Source organism: Euphorbia lathyris, unplaced genomic scaffold, assembly GCF_963576675.1.
Source record: "Euphorbia lathyris unplaced genomic scaffold, ddEupLath1.1 SCAFFOLD_21, whole genome shotgun sequence".
In the NCBI taxonomy this organism is placed as follows: Eukaryota; Viridiplantae; Streptophyta; class Magnoliopsida; order Malpighiales; family Euphorbiaceae; genus Euphorbia; species Euphorbia lathyris.
The window spans coordinates 32,075-32,852 of NW_027069456.1; positions in this window are offsets into that span (position 1 = coordinate 32,075).

Sequence of the window (778 nt, forward strand, 5' to 3'; positions counted from 1 at the left end):
ATCTTGTTATGCGGGACGTCGACCGAAAGTTCGTCGCAAGCGTTGTCCTGTTTGAAAAATCATCTGAACAGGCGGCCGAACATACCGTCATCGTTTCTGGCCAAGTTCTTGGCTTTGTGGCAACGCGAAAATCCATCTGAGCCCGACGAACCACTCGATGGGGTCGTTTGGCAGCTACGTCGACTCGTACGTGGCTCGAATTGTCCCCGGTCGAACGTTTCCCCCGAACGTACTGACGAACAAAAGCGCCGCGGAGATCGCGGCTCGATTAAACCGATGCATAGAAGAAAACTCTAAAATAGTCACGCGCAATCATGACGTTTTGCATTCGACGCGTTCACCGAACGTCGTGAAATTGAGATTTTCGCATCGTCTGATGGATCAGATCGTTCGTGCGAACGTCGATCTGTATCGCACCATAGCGGAATCGAACCGACGAAACGGGTTCGAAGTTGACAAATACATCGAAGAACGATCCGCCAACTGAACATTTTTCTTTGTACATTAAAATTTGAATATTTATAGAATGAACGCCAACATTGAAAGTGGGACGAAATAAACAGCAATGTAAAAATGAAGGAATGAAGGAATGCAATGCCGTCTTATCAGGAAAACTAATGCTGTTCATTATTAATTGATCCGTTCTGAGATAAAAAAAAGCCCACCGCTTAGGCTTTCAAATACGACATTTAGGGTTTTCGATGTCGAAAATATAATTTCTATGTGTGAGTAGATTAATAAATAATAAGCGATAATGAATATTTGTCACTTTCTTCTA